A 24477-nucleotide genomic window follows, 5' to 3' on the forward strand; every position below is an offset into this window, starting at 1 on the left:
AAATAATGCAGTAGTTGTAATAATGCAGAAACGGAGCTAATCAGCTGACATCAGCTAGCTGCATTTGATCAATGCTATAGTGTCTGGAATTGGTGAACTATATTACAGGAGTGATTCATTATGCGACTGTCTTTCTCATCCCAAAGTCTTCAAGTCATCTTAGAAGATAACCTGTACCTTGGTGGACAGTTGATGGCCACTAAGAAATCCAGTACAGACGTCCTGTTCTTCAACGGTTTATGTTCCTGCCCAACAGCAGAGAACATCACAGTATTTCGGGTCCCGAAAGCCTTGGCACTACATTTTATTAAGGAGAGCAAGGAAAGGTCATAGAAAGTGTTCCTTGACTCCATCAACCGTTCCACTTGTTCTAGGAACGTATTGAAAGCCGTCAAGAGGATATCTGGAAAACACAGCCACCTGCCAATAGTAGCAGCGCTGAAACAGGGATATCTTCAAACAACACACTGAAACATCGCTCAGATGATGGTAGAGCACTTTGCAAACACTGCTGCCAATGCCAGCCAGGATCCAGCGTTTCGCTGCTACCATGCAAGTGTAGAGAGCTGCAAGATGGACTTCATAAACAACGATTCTAGGTCTCTCAAATACCCTTTCTCTATGTAGGAGGTAGAATCGCTACTGCCTGAGACTCGTCATACTGCACCCTGTCACCACGAAATCCGTTTCTGCATGTTTCGACAGCAATGTCAAAGGAAATCCTCCACGAATGGCTCTCAAATGGCTCTGAGTACTGTGGGACTTAACTTCTGAGGTCATCAGTCCCCTAGAACTTAGAACTACTTAAACCTAAGTAACCCAAGGACATCACACACACCCATGCCCGAGGCAGGATTCGAACCTGCGGTCGTAGCGGTCTCACAGCTCCAGACTGTAGCGCCTAGAACCGCTCGGCCACTCCTGCCGGCCCTCCACGAATGTTTTAATTTGATATGGTGGACAGGTAACTTGTCCATCTTCGGGAGGGACACAAATTTGAGACCCCTCCTCAAACTAGGAAAGGACCACACTTCTCCCAATAGTTCACGAGCATCGCCTTAACGACGAGCTGTGCGTGAAAGAATCTGGAACGAATGGTTAATCGTCGTCTGGTGTGGTTCCTAGATAACAGACAACTCATTACCCACCCTGTGTGATTTCTAGAGATTTCAGTCCGCTGCCAACGACCTTATCCTCCGAGAGGGGCTGTTCAGCAGACTTTCCTATGTAAGCATCACTGTCACAGAGTTTTCTTTGATATCAGTTGGGCGTATGATACTACTTGGAGACACAATAGTCTCGTGCAACTCCATGAATGGGGCTTACGTGACCACCATCCGATCTTTATATGACCTTTCCTGTTTCAGCGGTATTTTTTGCGTCCCGAGCTGGTGTCACGCCGTCAGATCGTTTTGAGCAGGAAAATGGTGTACCTCAGGGCATTGTTTCAAGTGTTGGCGTCTATGCCATAGTTGTAAACATTATCACGTCTACGGTAATGAGTCCCGTACAGTGCTCCTTATTTATGGACGATTTTGTTGTTTCCCCTTCCTTCTGCAGTGCTGCAACACGGAATCGTCGTTTGCAACTTACTGTGCGAGCCCAAAGGAGTGGGCTGCTAGACAGGTTGACATGTTTTTAGTTTTCTGTTGATAAGTGCGTGTGTGTGTGTTTTCATTTTAATCGTTCTTGTCGTATTTTTAATTTACGTGCATTGTGCATGACGGATACCATTCTACATTTTAAAAATTCAGTGATATTTCTGGGCCTCGTTATTGACTCGAAACTGTCGTTGTCACCACGCCTGGGAGACCTGAAACCAGCATCCAGAGGGCACTGAATACTCTAAAGGCCTTGGGGAGGAGACAGTACGCAGCTGCTTTAGTTTTACAGCGGCTTCGTGAGTTCTTGGGACCACAACGTACAGGTCCACGAGGCTTTCCTACCGGAGGATTATGGACGCTATCCGTCATCAGGGGATTAGGCTGGCCACGAGCCCTTGCAGGACCAGTCTCCTACCCACTCTCTGTGCTAAGGCTGGAGAACCACCACTCACCTCCCTTGGGTAGGTCCTCCTGGGGCATTTGGCAGTTAAGGTCCTTGCAGCTCCGACTCCACCTGCATAACATACTGTTGCTCGCCCACCTCTGGAACACCTTTTCTCTAATCAACCATGAATAACAGTGCCGTTTGGGATCCGTGTGCTGGAGTCACGTCGTATGAAGGACGTATAGCCTCAAATCCAGGTTTTTAAACGCCTTCCAGCACGGTTAGTGCAGAGGACCAGAGTAACTTTAGATTTGGCACAATAAAGGGAGGCTGCACCCCTGCATATGTTTTTAGCACCTCATTTTATGACAATTTAATAGAGCATAGCAACTCTACACTTATCTTTATACATGTTTCGAAAGAGGGAGGCTCCGTTGGTTGCTTTGTTATTTTCCCTGATCGTGACCACAAAATCCGACTGCCTTACGATTTTACTGTCTTCAGCGCGGAAATGATATGCGACCTTGCGGGCCCTGGAACAGATGAGATAAACTTTGAGTTCAGAATTCCTTGTCTGTTCCGTTTCTCTATGCGCCTTTCACTCTCTATAACACTTGTGCCCAGCAGATAAAGTAGTCCAGAATATACAAGACACCCTCCTTCAACTATAACGGCTGTGGATAGAGGCGTCGTCCTGCTGGATACGAGGGCACAGGGGTTTTGTAAGGAACGAAGGGGCAAGCGCAGCAGCCAAGGTTGCATGTCGTGATCCACATGTATTTCAGTGTGCCATCCTCCTTCGCGCTGTCTCCCCGCTGTTGAGACAGAGAGTCGTGCGTCGATGGAACGACGAGCGGCTGGAAGTGACAGATAATAAGCTACGTCTGGTCAAGCCCGCTACGCGGCCATGGCGTACCTTCTTCCAACGACTAAAGTGGGATGAGCTACTCCTTTCTCTCACAGTGACTTCTTGCTTCAACGCGACGAGCTTCCAGTATGTGGTGCTGGTGGCATACAGATCACTGTGCCCCACATTTTTTGAACTGTGTTTTATTTTCGGAACAGTGGGAAGCAGCAGATTTGCCGCCAGATCTGCCCTGTATTTTAAGTAACATGTATCTAGGTTTTGTGACATACATAATTTTAGGTAAATGTTTTTAATGTGGTAGGAAGGTGACTGGCTCACACAGGCTTTTCGTAAGCGGTCAGCTAGTCACATTTCCCTGCGTCACTTCTTTAGCTTTTTTGTGGTTTTACTTCCGTTTTAATCACATGTCTAGCATCTGTCACCCTTCCCCATTATATTAAGGACCGTGGGATAGAGGGCTGTGTAGGTCAACGAGAGAGATGTGAGAGTGAGTGAATGAGTGTCATTTTATAGCTTTACTCCTCACTTCGTGACTTAGCTATTTTATCCACATTCATTTCTTTTAATATGTGGTATTGCGCTCATAATCTCGAGCGCTAGTAAACTCCAAACAGACACAGACACACACGCATACCCACATAGATGATTGACGTTTCATGCTTATAAACGTCTGAAAGCAAACAATCGTTAAAGTTTAGAGGCCGGCAGAGAGAATGTTACGATCTGGAGAACGTTTTCATGGCATTCTCTGACTGATATTCTCATTCTCGAAGGCATAATGCATCAATACAAGTATCTGGTAGATCAGACCGCAAAGCCAATGATTATTTATACAGAGCTGAAAAAGGTAAACGAAACCCTGCGATCAGGCACTGAAGAGCACGGAATAGGCGACGGACCGATGTGTCATCTTTAGTCATTCGTCACCGGTTGCCGTATCGAGGACAAATGACAAAAAAATTATATTATGTAGCGATAATCAACTGTCATTCAACGGTAAACTGTCATAGTTTTATGAATCTTCCTGTAAAATGCTGGGAGCACGATCTGCGCTGCATACGTTTAACCTATTTCCATTCTCTTGAGCTCAAAATCTTATCTTCAGACGGGCCGAGAGGTAACATGGAGAAATCAAATGATTGCTGGAGTTACGTCAGGATCTTCCATGTGTGTGTGTGTGTGTGTGTGTGTGTGTGTGTGTGTGTGTGTGTGTGTGTGTGGGTGGGTGGGTGGGTGGGTGAGTGGGGGGGGGGGGGGGGTGTACATCTCGGAATCTGTCGGACTTGAGCGCAACTTAGTACACTGGTTCACCCCATCAGCGGATATACAAGTAAGTGATGGAAGTCGCAGTTGTGGCAGGTAAAACGGTCACAACAGAGTATTATCATTGTTCTTGTTTAGTGTTATTAACAAGTCTGTCTGCGTATGTAAGGGACGTGAATAGCAGCAGATTGTTGGTAATCACAGTGAAGAACACGAACGTGCCCCGTAATCGTCTGAGAATGTGTTATCAGCATCTGACAGAATTTCAAAGGGGTTCTCACTGTGGCTCTTCATTTCGCCGGCTTGTGGAATCGTGCAACAGGAAAAATGGTTCAAATAGTTCAAATGGCTCTGAGCACTATGGGACTTAACATCTATGGTCATCAGTCCCTAACCTAAGTACACCACACAACACCCAGTCATCACGAGGCAGAGAAAATTCCTGACCCCGCCGGGAATCGAACCCGGGAACCCGGGCGCGGGAAGCGAGAACGCAGAAAAAATGACTGAGCACTATGCGACTTAACTTCTGAGGTCATCACTCCCTTTAACTTAGAACTAATTAAACCTAACTAACCTAAGGATATCACACACATCCATGCCGGAGGCAGGATTCGAACCTGCGACCGTAGCTGTCGCTCGGTTCCAGACTGTAGCGCCTAGAACCGCACGGCCACTCCGGCCGGCTAATCGTGCAACATCTAAGTTTGTGGGATATTTAGATGTAACTGCTGCCGTATTTTTGCCGTTACTGTACTGCAGGGGCACGTGTGGGCAGAAATACTCCTCGTCAAGGTTCTGGTCTCTGGTCGACCACGCATGACAAAGACAAAGACAAAGAAGGATCGCCTATTTTGCAACAATTACATCTTGTCCCATTGCCACCTGCTCCTGCAATCCCAGAACAAGTAATGGATCTCTGCAAAGGTTCTGCTCCGTCACGCACCACTGATCGTAGACCAGCAGAGGTGGTAGCAGGCAATTACAGTCCTCTGCGTAGGCTGCCGTTAACACCAAAACACGGACGGCGGCGTTTCGTTTTACTCAAGAAAACCATCGTCGGCAAGTCTGGCTTGATCTCAGGAGAGGTCATATTCTTACCATTCCAGTGTTTCGAAGAGGCACAACGGTGCTACTCCTGACGTCACGGTGTGCAGAGTCATCGAGTACGTCTTCACGTCACGGTTGATAGTGACTGGGAGGACTCTGGCAGGACCATGCTGGTTCACACGTGGAACGTGTTCCATGAACATTGTGCACGATGTTCAGGCACTCCCTACTGAACACACGTGGGACCAGGTGGTGTGTAAACTCTGTCCCAGAGACAGTATCAAGGACATCAGGGACCAGGTACGACAGCTGTAGGCCAGATTCCCTCTGGAGAGAGTGAAACGGCTTTATGACAACCCTTCCAGCCGAAGCAGAGGCTTACATCCAATCGAAGAGGGGGTCCAGCGTCATACTGGGAAGTGATAATGCTAATTATTTTCTAAAGTTAAGTAGACTCTGTAAGGACTGAACTAACGTCAGATTCCCTGTCAACCTATGAAATTTCATGTCGTTTCCTCCTGTTCTCCTGTGTGCTTCACATTTTTTGTCAGACTGTATACCTGCGTCAGTACAGCTGGACTCCCGCCGCAGGATGCACCAGCAGCTGGATCACTGGCCGCTTGCACGTGGTGAGCTATCTGCAGGTAAGCCGCTTTACTAGTCAAGTACGGGGCCAAGTGTAATTCTTTGTCAGTTCACACTGGTAAGTCTGTAACTAAACGACCAGGATGGCAGAAACGGTGACTGGCATAGAGTGCAATTTGTTGTAACCTGTATTTGTGAACCCACTGGAGAAAATTAGTTCCTCTGCGTTCGGGTGTTACGTTGACCTATAATTAGCAAGTGATGTCTCCAGCGAAGGGTAACCTACGATAGAATAGGGTAAAAGTATTGCGTAGTTTAACTGGAAGCGTGCTTGCAAATATGTACAAAAATGCTAACACAACATACCAAAACTAACAACGAAGTACGTAAATACACCGTAATTACTGTACCCTCCGCATCAATTAGTTACTTATAAAAAATTGTTTCCTTTTTTTATTTAGACGTCTGTTCTCATTTTGTACGAGATACGTCGATTAATAAACAAATAGCTAACATGGAGAGCGAACCACTCGGCAGTTCGGAGTATTTCCGTAGCTGAAAGAAGTGACGGTCCGCAACTACTAGCTGCATCAGAGCGACCTCTCTACGATTCAGTAAGTGTGTGGTGAGCAGAGAAGTATGAAGATGGGGATGATCACTGCACTAGATGAGGGAGCAGTAATGTCAGACCTTAAACAGAAGCTCGAAAGATGTAGCTTTGGGAAAGAGCTGTAGATGATGTGTGCCTCTGGTTTGGAAGAATAATGGATGAAATACTGGTGGACCAAGTGGACGAAGTACCATGTGCTTACTGGAACTGCTCATGACGGGATCGACTCACTATGATGCACCGTCTCTGACGGCAAACTTGTAGTATGATGAATCACTTCCCGAAACAGTTAATTGTTGGCGGACAAATTTTCCTAATTCCAAGCTGTACACTCATGCTAATGAAACTGCATTATCTTCCAGAACCTAGTAAACAGCGCCTACATTTCTTTAACCTCACTTGTCCTGTGATCCAAAAGCAGGCAGTTTGAAGACATGCGAATGGAGGCACTCGAACCCCAGTCTTGCCCGCTAAGACCCACTGTTCATCACTGGAAACAGATACATACGTCTTCATACGTCTGGCACCTAGAAAGGGCTAACTTATTTTTCTTGTTGGAATCCTTGACGCTGTGCGTCACGTTTAGGCGCAAAAACATTGACTAAAGCTTTCAACTTGTCGATCCTGTCTTCGATGTCGTCACAGCTTCGCACAGTCTTGTGCCCAGTGGAGATGCGAGTCAGAATATACGCAGTATGCCGATTGCTCTCTCTTTGCCTTTTCCTCATTCCAGCCCCTCCTCACTCAACGGCGCCGGGTCTGCTCATTCTGCTGCCAAAAAGAGAGCGGCGGATCTTCCAGAGGGGACGCCGGGAGTAACGGGAGGCCTGGTCGACTCACCACCAGTCTCCCCTCATAGTGCCGCCGCGAGCAGAGGACCGCATTCTGCCTGCAGCCCGGCTCACAGTGCAGTCGTGAGCTTGCGCCGCAGACGTTACCTTTCTCACTCTTTTCGTCTTTTTGATGGGATTCTCTCCTTCCGTGTTCAATTGTAGAGTAGCAGCCGTGGATGTATGAAGGTGTCTGAAGTGCTACTGCATGTTTGTGTGTGCTCTCTGATCCCTCCATTTCGTCATTCATTAACGATCTTTTATACTGCATCGGAAATCATCCAGCTGCGTACAGTATCTCCAAGAAAAACATACAGAATTTTGGTTGCCAAGACGTATCAATCGTCCACGTTTTCCTGTTGAGACTTGCATGCATTTCTTACGTTCTTTCACGTAGTATTCGAAATGTCTCAAGACGCATGCGGAATCCAATGCTTAGCTTCAAAAAAATCCAGAAGAGCCTGAGTTAAACTCTTTTGGTCTCCACAGTGAGAAACCAAAGTTTCTCATACGAATAAACATGTAATTAGTATCTTGCACCTTCTACTATCATTTAAATCAAGAAAGTTAAAATAGCTGCCTGGTAGTGAGTAGTAGCATTTCGAATTTTTAGCACAGGTCACTTCGTTGGGCATTGTTGCTAAATAAAAAAAAAAGTTGACAAATGTCCATAAAATATACAAGATGTTCATTTTAACTGAAGACATTTCAGTATGTCGAAAATTACACATCGAATCAAAAAAGTTACGGTTCCAACTTGGGTGTCTCGAAGGGGGACGCTACCCCACTCGATCCCCCACCCCACCCCGTGGGTAGAGGGTGGGGGGTCAGCATTGAAATCTTCTGCATTTTTACATAACGTTCCAAAATACTCTTCACATGTCTGTGGGATCATTTGAGCACAAATTTCTTCTTCTTCTTCCTATTATTATTATCTTGAACATAAATATTTATCAGTTAATTTTGTTTATTGCAAAGAGTCATCCACTCGCCAAGCGGTTTTAATGTCTCACACAATACAAAAAGATTCTAGCCCTTTGCAATGGCTCATTCGGAAATTTTCATTTTAAAACAAAAGTTAAAGAACAGGGTGGAAAATTAATTGAGACAAAACCGATAATGGCCGTGCGGTTCTAGGCACTGCAGTTTGGAACCGCGAGACCGCTACGGTCGCAGGTTCGAATCCTGCCTCGGGCATGGATGTGTGTGATGTCCTTAGGTTAGTTAGGTTTAACTAGTTCTAAGTTATAGGGGACTAATGACCTCAGAAGTTGAGTCCCATAGTGCTCAGAGCCATTTGAACCATTTAAACAAAACCGATAAATATAAGTACAAGAAAGGCGTTATGAGAACCCACGTGTATGAAAACTGAATAACGGACAAACTACAAAAACCACTAACTTGAAGTCGAAATACTCTCATAACTAAGTTAATTTCACAAGCAATATGTGCGAAAATACGCAAAGAATTTACAGGGGGACAAGAAATCGCTGACGCTCTGATTACTGATTACTAGCCTACACACGAAGCTACTTGATCTAGTATCGTGTTCATTAGGAAAACACATGCTTTCTGACTCTAAGGTCTGGAACACTAGTTATCCCAGAAACTAACTTCTGGTCCTTTTTCGGAGCGCAGGCAGAATAATTTAGGAGCGGGGGAGGGAGGGGGGGCAACCATTCCACTAGCCAATGAGAATGAGAATGGGTAGAAAAGACACTAAGCTACTAATAGTAGGACAAAGTGGATACTGACGGAATTTTGATATAAAATTGATATCACTTTAAATAAGCAATTAATTAAATTTATCAATTAACGTCTGAGAGGAAAGTATGATATTTTCTGTGAGGGCATTATCCACGTCTGAAATCAGTTTACTATATGTGAAAACTGAAAAAACTTCGTTGGCAATGTCCGGCACATCCAATGCAGGCGAAATAGTGCTTTGCGGTTTGGAACTGAAGATGGCTAGTATGAAAGTGAGTCTGTTATCCTAAAATAGAATCGAATATTGTGCACTGTCATGTTGGAATTCAAGATTTCTGACTGGGGTTACATGTTTCTCTAAGCGCAAATCTAATTCTGTCCTCTCTGTCTTAATTAACCCTTCCTCTGATGTGAAAATTAAAATGTGTCTACCACATATGTCGTACAGTGTAATGTGAGCCTCCTCCTACACAACTCGCGTGATGACACAATATCGTCTGCTCTCCCTGTCTCGCTCGCGCGTTATAATCGGACAAGCGCCGCGCCACCTGCCCGCGGGCCTTCGACCGCTTACGTCACACTACCTCGGCCGCCACCTCCATAGTCTTCTGTAAATATGCTAACTAAAGTAACACCCACATCATGCATCTAACCCATCAGTTATCTAAGTACTTAATTCCATTTCAATTTTAATCATATTCAGTAATTCAATTTACAATTTCGATATTCAATGAAATTCCACATTTTCCCACTATCAGCGCAGTGTTCATTCATAACCTAGCACCCCCACCCCTAGAATGGTGCACTCCTATTGGCTACTGCATTAGTCACGTCATTCAACTTCATACAGGTAATAAATCTTGTTTCAACTACTTTTCAAGATCCAGACCGCCACCTCTTCCTAGGAACCGCAGCCGAGTTTGAATTCTGTCAGTAAGGAAATGTCACTTGCGCTTTCGCTACCAACCTAAGGAAATTGTTCCAAACGAAGCTCTCCACCACTAACCTAAGCCTCCAGGGCGCACCCTCTTCGTATTGGTTGCTGGTAAAAGGCGCACCCTCTTCGTATTGGTTGCTGCTAAAAGGTCTCAGCCCATGCTAGTCTGATGGAGAGAGGAAGGAATGTATTTTGGGCACAGTTGATTTAGGAATGGAATATATGTATCAGAGAACACACGCTCTGACATGCCCCGCAGCATACAGACCTGCAAACTACTCCTACATAACTCTTGCTAATTGTGAACCGTCAAAAATAACACTTTGCACAGCCTACAGACATGCGAACCACTCGTAAATAATGCAATACATTTACGTCCAGATAGCCAAACAACTCCTGAATTGTCAAAATAATAATCCATCTAAACACTCTGCTTCCTAAGCGTCAACTGACTAAATCATACACCACTCTTTATTTAAACAATTAGAGGTAGCATCACCACCAAGTGTATTCGCCAGTGAGTCCCTAGCCCAACTGACTTAGTTCATATCGATGCCATTAGAGGACGCTGTAGTGACGTCAGGTGATGACGCAAGTACCATAATCTAAGATGGCGCGGCCTCACCACGAGCTCCAGACCCCAACTGGCTTAGTACATTTCGTCGTCGCCACAGGACCCAACCGTGACATCAGCTCATGGCACAAGTACAGTTATCCATGATGGCGGCAAACAGTGTCTTCCCCATGAGGTCTAGTACTCAGTACCACCAGCAGAGGACTCTGTCGTCCGTTTCCAGACGTAAACCAAGATGGGTAGGAAAAATAGTGGCAAGACGACTCAGCCTGCTCCGGGCTGCTGGGGAGAGCACTCTCTTTATTTTGAAACAACTTATTTAACGATAGACTATATCTATCACACTGATACCAAAGATGCACTTTGATGTGCCTGGGGCCATAGACACGCAACCAACTCGTAATTTCAGTACACAATAGCAAACTGCTCCTAAATAATTATTCTCACTGATGTGTAGACACACTCAGTACTCGTAAACTGTCGAAATAGCGCAAGGCCCGCAAGCACCCCCCTCCACACCCTGTCCAAAGGACCGCGAAGTGACGTGGCCGTCAGATGTCAAACCACGCACAGGCCCCGCTCGGGTCCCGCAAGCATGAAGCGGCCACGTATCTTTCATAATTCATTTCTGACAGATTCTCGATATCACTCTTCACTGGATGTTCTCCGAGAAATAACGACATATAGTGCAAAGTTGTTGTCTCCGCCTCAGCTTGACGTGTTAGGGGCGGGAAGGGGGGGGGGGGGGGAGGTGACAGCGTTCGCCGCATGATACTGCACTGCACTTAATGGCGTTAAATCTCGGATCCTCTAGGACTTTGAGCAGCTCTGTATCCAAGTCAGGGAGGCACGCCTCTAAAAACCCGTGAGGGTCGCGTACCTCCCTCCCGGATTCTCAATCCTAATTAACGAGATGTGCCCCTCAAAAGCCCTAGCAATTGCTGAGTATTCTAGGGCGGTCATTACGCTATTATTCTGCACCAACTCACTACCGATAGGACGGGGAGAGCACTACTGCTAGCCACAGGATAACCACTATCACTATTTGTGCTACTAGAACTAGAGGTCCAGCAGGTCTCTGCGGCTGTGAGACCCCGATTCCCGCTCCCGCACATGCCGCGTGATATCCCTGTAACATAAACAAGAAAAAATATAAGTTAAATGACGTAGATTTAAAAGAGCAATAAATAATAATAAGACTAAATATGGTAATTATTTGCTGTAATGATAATGTCCAAAACTATTCACCTTCTCCGCTCTGCCTCCATGGTTTGAGCAACTCATTACCACCTTCAACCAGGCCTCCCACCCACTCAGGCAGATAGAGCTTCTCCTCCTCTAAAAGATGCACAATGTGGCGGCCCTCTGGTTGTGGGCGCCGTTGTTCTGCGGCGGCCGCCATTCCATGCACCCAGTCGGGGATTTCATCCCCACCTTGCACGCCGTCCTAATCATGATCATCTAGAAAGAAAACAAAATCATACGTCCAAGAATGCTCAAGCTAGACAATTGGAAAACCAGTATATATTAAATGAAATTAATTGATGCAAGAACTACGTTTTTATTACAAATGTACTTACATTCGAGCTGTGTTTGGGCCCTCTCCATCTCTACCTGCTGATCAAGCTGCTCCAGCATCTGTTGATGTAGTCTAGAAAGAGGGAAAAGATCGACTATAATATTGAGTATCGAAGAAAATGTCTATAGAACAAGCGCAATCACTTAAAGGGTACAGCAGTCAGCGGTCCAAAACATATATAACAGGAGACGCATTACAGGAGGTGGTGGTATTCTAGACAAACTGCCAGTGCAATTACACATCCATGGGTATAACTACTTTGTATCTGGGACAAAACTTCAGAAACGCTTGGCACGAAATGATAAGGGTGTTAATTTTCTCGATGAAGCGTGTATGGAACATGACATTGTACACGCTGAAAATAAAGATCTATCAAGTCGTCACATTGCAGATACTATTTTAGCTGATAAGGGTAAGGCGATGCAGAGAAGAAAGGATATTGGTACAGGTCAATGCATCGCAGCATTTGCAGCTGGTGAAACCAGGTGAAGAAAAATTAAGTTGGGTTTAGGAGTGATGAATTTCAAGCGAGTTATGAATGGTTCACGTTGTGCACTAAACCAGAAGGAGGAAAAAGACGGGAAGCAGAGCTGTTTGAAGAACTGTATCTTGACAGCGATGTATGTAGCTAAAAACGCACTGAAGCATAAAGATGCGGGAGTAAGAGGAGGATTGGTTACCGCACCTCGATCCTGCCAGCACTCAAGACATCTGGTGGGTCTCTCCCAGTCCTCACGCCGGCCCTCTCTGCACCCTCGGCGTAGGCTCCCTCGCTTGTGGCGCTGCAGCTATCACTCGAACGGTCAAGAACGAGCAAAACTCCCAAGTGCAGTTAGAAAAGGCAAGAAGACATAACCACATGATGGAAGCCGCAGTCATCATAAAAGGACCATACTTGAAACCGTACAGGTAAAGGCTTGGTCTATTCATAAATAAAAAAGCCCATTGGCGACCAATCACAGATTCTGATCTTCTTAAGTTTGTTAGAAACAAAATCATCATACCAAGATTCCGTGGTGTGTTTATGTGGGATACCATTACTGAATACCATGTGGAAAACTGGTGGATGTGGTAGCATGAATTTAGATGTTGCTGGTGGCCCCAGCACCCACTGGGTATCATATGATATGAAACATGCGGATACTGTCTACTATTTCAACTCATTTGGTGATCTGCAACCGCCAGATGAGTTACAACGATGCTTCACTCACAGCATACGTGTGTTCTACAATTATCGGCGCTATCAGGACTTTAATACATACCTCTGTGGACATCTATGAACCATGTTTCTCTTGACGTTTGCAAAGTAGAATAAGCATTCTATTTAAGGAGGAGCTTTAAACATTCATTTATCAGTTGAGCTTCAGATGCAATGTCGTACACTTTGACGTTAAAAGAACGATGATCCGCATTGCGTGCAAATAACTTCCCACCAATTGATTTGAGCTTTGGTGGAGGGAGTATTGCATTGATTGGACTGGAGACGTACAACAGCATCCCAAATGTCACTAAGACTAACAACAAACTGCATCTGGATATTAATGGTGAAAAAAATATTGTGGAAATAGAACCAGGTGCATACGATATCGATGATTTAAACGAAGTCTCAAAACAGTCTGGTAATGGAACTGTACTACGTGAAAACATCACTGCACTTAAATCTGAAATACAGACTGGAAATGCAACGAATGACTTGAACAAGAAAGGTTCAATAGGGCGCCTGCTGGGTTTCACAAAAGGGAGTTTTTGAAGAAGGATCCAAGTAAATTTTACAAGTCGGATCATACTGTGCACACCCTTAGCGTCAGCACAATCCGAGTCGATTGTAACATTGCAACGAACTCCGATCTCAATGGTAGTCTGATTCATGCTATTTACGGATTCTTCCCCTCAGTTGCAGCGGTGTATAAGATTGTTTAGACCCCTGCCAATGCAATATACCTTCGAGTGACAGTTCAAACACCGGATTATTTGGAGCTGCGTATTAGGGACAAGAATAACCAACTTGAGGACTTCCGTAGTGAGGAAGCCATTGTACGATTACATATAAGGCACGATGGGCATAAGATATAAAACAAATGCACGCAATCCAGAGCATGTCACTTCGCTACCGAACAACAAAGTGCCAACTACGAGTTTCTTAAATCAGTTGGCTTGAAACCGCGCAATAACGTCCTCACTCAATGTAATCAGTCTGGTACAGTATGACAAGAGTGTTATGCGTTACGAATACTTCTCTCATAAACCTTACGCTTCAACCACATTTAACAAGAACAATGAAATGAGGATCGTCATCCAGCGCCAAAATGCACTCACACTTCCATGCAAGAGCCTCATATATCTAGAGGGGTACTTCCAGAAAAGCAACGGCAGTGATACAGTGGGATCTATGCTTACACGTAATATTTCTGTTTCAAGAGATACGCTATGAACTCCATGGGTCTGGGATCGACCGTACACTCAGTGTCAGTGTAACACCAAACCTTAAAACATACGTCTCTGCATCACTCACAGATCTGAATAGTTCCAGAAAGTGTGGGATGGATCATAGACGATCCAGAGTTTAGAACAGTTGCAGAGTTGAAGCGATTTACAGCCTGCACACCTCTAAAAATTCTTATGGGGTACTTTGAGGACATGAGACAGATTATTATGAACACTGAGCAGGAACTCATTCTGGTGTGGAGCGCGACGGACAATAACTCATACATTCAAGGAGCTGAAGAGGAGAATACGATCACAATCAGCAAGATACTATGGAAACTGTCTCACATCAGTGTATCCGACGAAGAGGGTTTGAAGCTTTTAAAAGTCCTGAATTACGCTACATTTCTGCCATTGACATTTCACTCATGGGAGGTTTTCGAGTACCCTTTGTCACCGAGGAAAGCAGACAAACATGGGCTATTAAAACCTCTTCGCAGGTAGAGACACCTAGATCCCTCATACTTTCGTTTCAGACTGATAGAAGAGGTAATATAGCAAATGGTTCCACTATGTTCGACAACTGCAAATTAACTAACGTCAAAGTCTACGTCAATTCAGAATTCTATCCACATGACAATTTACATCTGCAGTGGAATAATAATGTCTATAGTCTAGTTTATGACACCTATGAAAGGATTCGCGCACATTGGCGACCAAATACAATATAGTTTAGTTATTGAGGTATAATATAGTATTTTTGAGGTACAAATTGACTTTGCTCTTCCAATGCAGAAATGCTTTTAACTTACTCGCTACATCACTAACACTGGTAGGATTTTTTTTTTATAAATCTATGCTAAAAGCTAATGTGGAGATACTTTCTTTACTTCTACAACTACTACAACTAAATCCCACAGCCCGAATAGCCCAATTTTCACAATTATTCTGATGTACTGAGCTCGCTAAGAATTTAATTTCAACAGTCCACAATAGCAAAGGACTTTTTAAAATAACAATTCTGATGGACTATGAGCTATATACGCTTAAAACTACACATACATTGCATATGAAGAAATAAATCAATACTAAATTTTTTCTGTTTTTGCTTTTTTAATGTTGTGTTTTTGCTTTTTCCTTTCTTTCACGCACATAGTGTGCATGTTAAACATAAATTTTGTTCTTTTTCCCTTTTATCCTTTCTTTTCCACAGATTCTCTCACTCCCTCTCTGTCTATGATACAAGTGTACGTGTTACACAAAAAGACTTACACCTCATATACACACACACACACACACACACACACAAGATTAATTACACTGTTATAAAAGGGTCATGTTACTACTCTGCAGAAACTCTCTCTCTCTCTCTCTCTCTCTCTCTCATTCTCTCACTATCACTCAGTCAGAGTCCCTCACCCCTTCTCTCGCTACAAGAGAGTAGTATGAGTAAAGGCAAGTTTTAATCCTGTCCTGACAAATGAACCTTTTATCGTCATGAGGCGACAGAACGATTTTAGACAGCAGCACAGTGTACACCTCGTCTCCTCTCGATCTCGAATACTGGTCTGAGGTACCATATGTGGTGGTTGCGATGCAACACCGCGAACACCACTGCACATGCACTGCAAATAGTCGTCGACGTAGAGGGCTCTCAATGCCATGTGATGCACACCCTTAGCCTGCCTGAGTGGCACCTTCCAATGTGCAACACACATACATTTTTGAGTGTAGACCTACAAACTCCACAATCGGCAATCCATTCGACTCGTCCTTCATAAGACCGATAACCTTCTTGTTCTGCGGAATAATACCATAAGGATTATTGGCTCTGTAGGAGGACCTGACGAATTCATTCCTGTGGCACATAATTACTTCATATGGATTGCACCTCTTCACACAATAGATGAAGCTATCTGTATCCATATAAAGTAATTTAGGATCTGCGAAATGAGGTTTTGCTAACTGATAATGAAAGCGGTACATGTGGAGTTTGGATAGGTCTAGTATGAACATCCCCACATAAATAGGTTTCGTAAATTCTACTGCAGTCTTCCCCATTTCCACAACAACAAAGTTCTTATTGAATATGATGACCTGCTTAAAATTCTTACGCAACAACTCCCATCCCATTCGATTCTAATGAAAAATTCATTTCGTTCACACAAATTCTCCATTGTTTTACTGAAATCTGAATGATTCATCGTCGTCATCATCATCATCATTTAAGACTGATTATGCCTTTCAGCTTTCAGTCTGGAGCATAGTCCCCTTATAAAATTCCTCCATGATCCCCTATTCAGTGCTAACATTGGTGCCTCTTCGGATGTTAAGCCTGTTACTTCAAAATCATTCTTAACCGAATCCAGGTACCTTCTCCTTGGTCTGCCCCGACTCCTCCTACCCTCTACTGCTGAACCCATGAGTCTCTTGGGTAACCTTGCTTCTCCCATGCGTGTAACATGACCCCACCATCTAAGCCTGTTTGCCCTGACTGCTACATCTATAGAGTTCATTCCCAGTTTTTCTTTGATTTCCGCATTGTGGACACCCTCCTGCCATTGTTCCCATCTGCTAGTACCTGCAATCATCGTAGCTACTTTGATATCCGTAACCTCAACCTTGTTGATACGGTAACCTGAATCCACCCAGCTTTCACTCCCATACAACAAAGTTGGTCGAAAGATTGAACGGTGCACAGATAACTTAAGTCTTGGTACTGACTTCCTTCTTGCAGAAGAGAGTAGATCGTACCTGAGCGCTCACTGCATTAGCTTTGCTACACCTCGCTTCCAGTTCTTTCACTATGCTGCCATTCTGTGAGAATATGCATCCTATGTACTTGAAACCGTCCACCTGTTCTAACTTTGTTCCTCCTACTTGGCACTCAATCCGTTTATATTTCTTTCCCACTGACATTACTTTCGTTTTGGAGATGCTAATCTTCATACTATAGTCCTTACATTTCTGATCTAGCTCTAAAATATTACTTTGCAAACTTTCAATCGAATCTGCCATCACAACCAAGTCATCCGCATATGGAAGCCTGCTTATTTCGTGTGTTCACATATCTTAATCTTACCCAGCCAGTCTATTGTTTTCAACATATGATCCATAAATAATATGAACAACAGTGGAGACAGGTTGCAGCCTTGTCTTACCCCTGAAACTACTCTGAACCATGAACTCAATTTACCGTCAACTCTAACTGCTGCCTGACTATCCATGTAGAGACCTTTAATTGCTTGCAAAAGTTTGCCTCCTATTCCATAATCTCGTAGAACAGACAATAACTTCCTCCTAGGGACCCGGTCATATGCCTTTTCTAGATCTATAAAGCAAAGATTCAGTTCCCTGTTCCACTCATAACACTTCTCCATAATTTGCCGTAAGCTAAAGATCTGGTCCTGACAACCTCTAAGAGGCCTAAACCCACACTGATTTTCATCCAATTGGTCCACAACTGATACTCGCACTTTCCTTTCAACAATACCTGAGAAGATTTTACCCACAACGCTGATTAAAGAGATACCTCTGTAATTGTTACAATCTTTCCTGTTTCCATGTTTAAAGATTGGTGTGATTACTGGTTTTGTCCAGTCTGATGGAACCTGTCCCGACTCCCAGGCCATTTCAATTATCCTGTGTAGCCATTTAAGACCTGACGTTCCACTGTATTTGATGAGTTCCGACTTAATTTCATCCACCCCAGCTGCATTATTGCACTGCAATCTATTGACCATTTTCTACACTTCCTCAAATGTGATCCTATTTCCATCCTCATTCCTATCCCATTCTACTTCGAAATCTGAAACAGTGCTGATCGTATTTTCACCTACATTGATCAACTCTTCAAAATATTCCCTCCATCTGCCCAAGGCATAAACATGATTCACCAGCAGTTTTCTTGCCCTGTCCAAAATACTTGTCATTTCCTTCTTACCTCCCTTTCGAAGACTGATAATTACACTCCAGAATGGTTTTCCAGCAGCTTGACCCAAGGTCTCCAAGCTGTTTCCAAAGTCTTTTCAAGATTTCTTCTTGGATGCTGCAATTATCTGTTTGGCTTTGTTTCTTTCTTCAACATAACTTTCTCTGACTTCCTGAGTTCTAGTATGTAGCCATTTTTGATACGCCTTCTTTTTCCTTTTACAGGCTGCCTTGACTGTGTCATTCCACCAAGCTGTTTGCTTCATCCTACTTTTACACACTACTGTTCCCAGACATTCTTTAGCCACTTCTAGTACTGTTCCTGTACCTTGTCCATTCCTTTTCCAATGACTGTAACCGACTACATTCAACTAACTGGTACCTTTCTGAGATTGCTGTTATGTACCTGTGCCTGATTTCCTTTTCCTGAAGTTTCTCCACTCTTATCCTCCTACATATGGACCTGACCTCCTGCACTTTCGGCCTCACAATACCAATTTCACTGCAGATTAAATAATGATCAGTGTCATCGAAGAATCCCCTGAATACACTTGTGTCCCTCACAGCCTTCCTGAATTCCTGATCTGTTATTATATAGTCAATGACAGATCTGGTTCCCCTGCCTTCCCAAGTATACCGGTGAATGTTCTTATGTTTAAAAAAGGAGTTTGTGATTACTAAGCCCATACTGGCACAGAAATCCAAGAGTTGTTTCCCGTTCCTGTTGGCCTCCATATCCTCTCCAAATTTACCCATAACTTTTTCATACCCTTCTGTTCGATTTCCAATCCTGGCAGAACACTGTCCTTTACTCTAACAACTACATCACTGAGTGCCTCACAAATACTATCCATCTTATCTTGATCTGTCCCTTCACAATGCGAATATACTGACATAATCCTAATTGTCTTGCCAGACACTGACAAATCTATCCCCATAAGTAGTTTGTTTACATACCTTCCTGCAACTACGCTGGGTTCCATTTCTTTCCTGATGTAGAGCCCTACACCCCATTGTGCTATTCCTGCTTTGACTCCTGACAGGTAGACCTTGTATTCTCCCACTTCCTCTTCTTTCTCACCCCTTACCCGAATGTCACTAACAACTAAAACGTCCAGCCCCATCTTTCTTTCAGCCTCTGCCAGCTCTACCTTCTTCCCAGGGTAGCCCCCATTGATATTAATAGCTCCCCATCTCATTACCATTTGTTTGCCAAGTCGTGTCTTAGGAGTCCCTGGTTTGTCAGTTAGAGGTGGGACTCCGTCACCTCCAAAGGTCCGAGGCATTTTTCTCTGATTGTTGCCAGCATCATATTTAAAGTATCGGGGAAGCAGGTTTCTAGCCTTACTTGCCCCGAGTCCCATTGAGTTTTACCCCTAACGGTTCGGGGACTAACCGGTGATTAATTAATATATAAAAATCTTTCTCAAAGTAACACGTCGCGGACGCAGTCTCGTATTAAAATCAATACACTCCTACCACTAGGGAGACTGCTTGAAGGAGATAGCCCAGGTGATTCTAACCAGCGCTTTACACAAGCTGAGGAATGCTAAAAGTTTGTAGTTGTTGTTGTGGTTTTCATTCCTGAGACTGGTTTGATGCAGCTCTCCATGTTACTCTATCCTGCGCAAGCTTCTTCATCTCCCAGTATCTACTGCAGCCGATATCCTTCTGAATCTGCTTAGTGTATTCATTTCTTGGTCTCCCTCTACGATTTTTACCCTCCGCACTGCCCTCCATTATTAAACTGGTGATCCGTTGATCCCTCAGAACATGTCCTACCAACCGATCCCTTCTTCTAGTGAAGTTGTGCCACAAACTCCTCCCCAATTCTATTCAATACCTCCTCATTAGTTACGTGATCTATCCATCTAATCTTCAGCATTCTTCTGTAGCACCACATTTCGAAAGCTTATATTCTCTTCTTGTCAAAACTATTTATCGTCCATATTTCACTTCCATATATGGCTACATTCCATACAGATACTTTCAGAAATGACTTCCTGACACCTAAATCATTACTCGATATTAACATAATTCTCTTCTTCAGAAACGCTTACCTTCCCATTGCCAGTCTACATTTTATATGCTCTCTACTTCGACTATCATCAGTTATTTCACCTCCCAAATACCAGAGCTCCTTTACTACTTTAAGTGTCTCATTTCCTAATCCAATTCCCTCAGCAACACCCGACTTAATTCGACTACATTCCATTATCCTCGTTTTGCTTTTGTTGATGTTCATCTTATACCCTCCTTTCAAGACAGTGTCCATTACGTTCAACTGCTCTTCCATGTCCTTTGCTGTCTCTGATAGAATTACTGTGTCATCGGCGAACCTCAAAGTTTTTATTTCTTCTCCATCGATTTTAATACCTACTCCGAATTTTTCTTTTGTTTCCTTTACATCTTGCACAATATACAGATTGAATAACATCGGGGAGAGACTACAAACCTGTCTCACTCCCTTCCCAACCACTGCTTCCCTTTCATGTCCCTCAACTCTTATAACTGCCATCTGCTTTCTGTACAAATTGTAAATATCCTTTGGCTCCCTGTATTTTACCCCTGCCAGCTTTAGAATTTGAAAGAGAGTATTCTAGTGAGCATTGTCAAAAACAAATGCTAGAACCGTAGGTTTGCCTTTCCTTAATCTTTCTTCTAAGATAAGTCGTAGGTTCAGTATTTCCTCACGTGTTCCAATATTTCTGCGGAATACAAACTGATCTTCGCCGAGGTTGGCTGCTACCAGTTTTTCCATTCGTCTGTAAAGAACTCGCGTTAGTATTTTGCAGCTGTGACTTATTAAACTGATAGTTTGGTAATTTTCACATCTGTCAACACCTGCTTTCTTTGGGATTGGAATTATTATATTCTTGTTGAAGTCTGAGGGAATTCCGCCTGTCTCGTACATCTTGCTCACCAGATGGTAGAGTGAGGACTGGCTCTCCCAGTACTGTCATTAGTCCTAATGGAATGTTGTCTACGTCCGGGGCCTTGTTTCGACTTAGGTCTTTCAGCGCTCTGTCAAATTCTTCACGCAGTATCATATCTCCCATTTCATCTTCATCTACATCCCATTCCATTTCCATAATGGAAGTTACGATAATGAATTATGTATCTAGCTTATCCCCCATCAGTTTTTGCGTGGAACCTCCTCACGGAACAAGTTGCTCTGGACACAACGGCAAATTGGCGTGTTCATCATGCAAACTAATAGGGTATGTGAGATCTGCCTCTGCCACATACCCTACATCAGAATCATCTTCCATCCCCCCATGGTTTTCCCTCCTAATCCCTTGCATTCCTTGTCGGGCAGCCATCGAAGCTCGCGAATCGGCAGTGATTGCTGCATGCCGTGCCCGTGTGAGTTATTCACATCGAGGCACACTATATAATTCGAATCATTGGATACGTTTAACCTGTCACCCATCCACGTGTTATTTGCATTTGTGTGCCTGTAAACATATTGGAAAAGTCCCCCACGGATCCCTCGCTCAAAAAAAAAAGAAGCATTGCAGCATTGTTGAATAATTCAATGCTTCACTTCGTTTTCTTGAACATTGCGTCCCAAGACAAACCACGTGCAGTGTAACAAAAGGCAAGATTCAGAGAATATGAGGTCATACAAAGACTCCGGAATTTCTAGAAAACATCCGTAAGCAAGTGCACGCCTGTGTCCATGTAAAGCCGTGTGTGCTCTCCTAAAGTCGAGTTATTGGATTCCCACCAGACATTCATGGCATGCTCATACTCTGCACCTGTTATGGCATCGCCTGTGATGTTGCTGGAGAATGCAGTTATGTGAGGTAGCTAGTCTCGTTGAGTTTCGACATAGGGGTAAACTCACTTCCTAGTCACAATTTGAAACTTATCCTCATCGGAAAATGCAGCTCGAGTGATATGCATTTCCCCGCGAGGTGGAGTTTCAACGAGTTTCTGAAATGGCGCCTGCATGAAACGTAGCATATCAAGGAAGTGGAGCGAAATTCTCAGCGTCATTCATTTGGAGAACTAAATGTATTTCTCCAGGCTCTCAGGAAGGACACTGACCTGATCTCTCTCCAAAATGAAATCAGCCAAGTGCTCAACTAGAAAGTGAGCCTCATATCCGCTTAAATTGTGGAAGAAAATGGGTATGTGTCTTGGTAGCTGGTTCTTGAAATTGTATGCGTTGTGAGATGCGCCGCAGAACTTCCCTGTAAAATGACAGTGGTCTCTACAAGGAGTTTCCGCTTTTGTGTCCAACCGCCGCCCACAACTATGACTATCAATCACATTATTATACAGATCTTCATTCTCCTTCTATTTTGTCATGGGTATATTGCCGCTGAAAAGCTTATCAACGTCGTGTGAAAATTTTTCGCGGTCAGTGAGCAACCAAATCGCAGAGCGGTCACAGTCAAAAAATTTGTAGCAGTTAATACTGGAATCAAATGACGATGCAATTTGGTACGCTGCAACATATGACACTTGTTTTTCTGTGAAAGTGGTGTGTGAGACTGTAGAGTCACATTGACAGTTGGTCACTGAGGGGCGAGGAGCCATTCAAAGTCGGCGTACACAGCAAATAGGTATCACTCCTGGTGCTGAGTATCCTTAAACTTTGTGAATTCGTTTACCTCAGTAGGCACAATAACAAGTACTGGCTCCTTGGAAGCACAGTCTGCTAGATGCACCATGAATAACTTGTATGAGGAGAAGTAAAACAGACACTTGAAGCAAATGTGCTTTTTAGACTTAAGGTTATTCCGTTGAAAGAACAGGAGTCGGGACAAGTCCTTGATCCAGACATAGTTATTATTATCACTTTCAGAGAAGACCAGAATGTTTACATCGCAGCTCACGTTCACCGGCAAATTTTGCGAAATGGAGGGTGCCGACGACGATATGCTTGCCTTGCTGATCTGGCTTGCATTTCTTCTCCAGGCCATAAACATGAACTGATATGCCTGTACGCTTCACCTCAAATTTAGGAATGTCATGGATATTGACGGGGAACTGTATATCATCAAAGTTATAACACACATGAATATTATAACCCGAATCCTATGTACTGGAACGATGAGGATGATCCCTTCAGTCGTACTGTCTTTTGGATTCCAAGACTGACCATGCAAAACAAGCTTCATCGTTTGTATTTACAACATTAATACACGGTTCCTTATTAGCTATGTCTTCAGGGAGCTTCATATTGCTTGACCCTCCATTTACCGGGTCGTAGACATGTGAATGGATGTTCAGATGAAGAATTCTTCTGAGCACCTTAGCTGTCTCTCAGTTTCATCTCAGAATACCGGCCCAATATAGCACTCAAGGTGGATTTACGAAACCACTCGGCAATTGATGTGGTTCGAGTTGTCACACCATTTCCCCCCCCCCCCTCCCAAAGATAATGAAGACTAGTCTATTCAACACCAGACTCAACTTTAGGGGGTGCGATAATTCAATGCAAAGCACTGCGCTGCATTTAATGGCGGGATACCGCGGATTATTGACTATATTTGAAAAGCTCGGTTTCCACGACAGGAAGGCACCCGCTTAGAAATCCGACAGGGTCGCGGTACCTTTGTGACGGGTTGTCGATCCTGATGAACGAGATTCGCTCCTCAAAGGCATCGGCAATCACTGAGAACTGTAACTTCGGTACGGTGTCACTGACCTGATGCCCTTCACCGAAAGGACGATGGAGGGAACTGCCACTAGCCGCAGGACCTTCTCTATTACAAATACTGTAACTAGAACTAGTCAAGGGAGTTTGCGAGGTGGGTAGGGGTGCTCGCTCTACCTCACATGACGACCCAGGAGGAGACGCCGCTGAACCGAGCAGCTGCGAGAGGGTGGTCCATGGGCGGCAGAGCGATGCTGCGGCAGCCGCGGCGGCTGGGGCAGGGTGACGGCCCGGGGCAGGGTGACGGCCCGGGGCGGCGACGGCGGCGGCGCCGGCTTCGGAGGCGGAGGCTACCCACGAGGCGACTAGCGGCGCCCTTACAGGCGGGGCGTGCCTTTCCGGACCCCGCTTTCATGAGGATGAGGGTTAGTTCCCACGGGTATGCGCGCCACACCGTGTTGAGACGCGATCGCTGTAGAAGAAGAAGACGAGATAGAACAAATAATAGTTAAGTAGATTG

Source organism: Schistocerca gregaria, chromosome 5 (assembly GCF_023897955.1).
Source record: "Schistocerca gregaria isolate iqSchGreg1 chromosome 5, iqSchGreg1.2, whole genome shotgun sequence".
Taxonomy (NCBI): domain Eukaryota; kingdom Metazoa; phylum Arthropoda; class Insecta; order Orthoptera; family Acrididae; genus Schistocerca; species Schistocerca gregaria.